This window comes from Ursus maritimus, unplaced genomic scaffold (assembly GCF_017311325.1).
Source record: "Ursus maritimus isolate PB19 unplaced genomic scaffold, ASM1731132v1 scaffold_2, whole genome shotgun sequence".
In the NCBI taxonomy this organism is placed as follows: domain Eukaryota; kingdom Metazoa; phylum Chordata; class Mammalia; order Carnivora; family Ursidae; genus Ursus; species Ursus maritimus.
In genome coordinates, this window is record NW_024424452.1 from 73,364,487 (window position 1) to 73,364,994 (window position 508).

Here is a 508-nt window from a genome sequence, read left to right on the forward strand (position 1 = left end):
ATTTCTGCGTCGTGCATTACTGGGTATGCCTACAATCTCCCCTCCAGTCAGGGAATTCTTCCAACGCTAAGGCTTTCAGCTCTGCCCAGACCCTTTTATGTCTCCGTCTTACTTCCCTGTCTCCTCCCTCCTGGAGCACAGAACTCTGCACTTCGGATTTCCAGATAAGCACGGCCGATGTGGAGGGGGAGAGGGGAAGCATGCTCCCTCAAGGCTTGGTGAGGACCCTGGGTTTCCTTCAAACACACTGACCTGCAAAGAACCTTCATTGCCACCTTCCTCAGTTTCTGCCATTCACTCCACGACACTGAACCTCTTCACGGATACCGCTCAGCCCCAGGCCTGCCTGCGGCTCGTTTGGTAGCAAAAGCAAGAGCAAGCCTGTGACAGACGCTCCAGGAACCCGGCTTTTTTCTGGCTGTGAGCACACACACTGTACATGCCGTGTGCAAGAAAGCCATTGTCAGTCATATAAAACGGTTGCTATGGAACATGTTGAAAGTGAGAA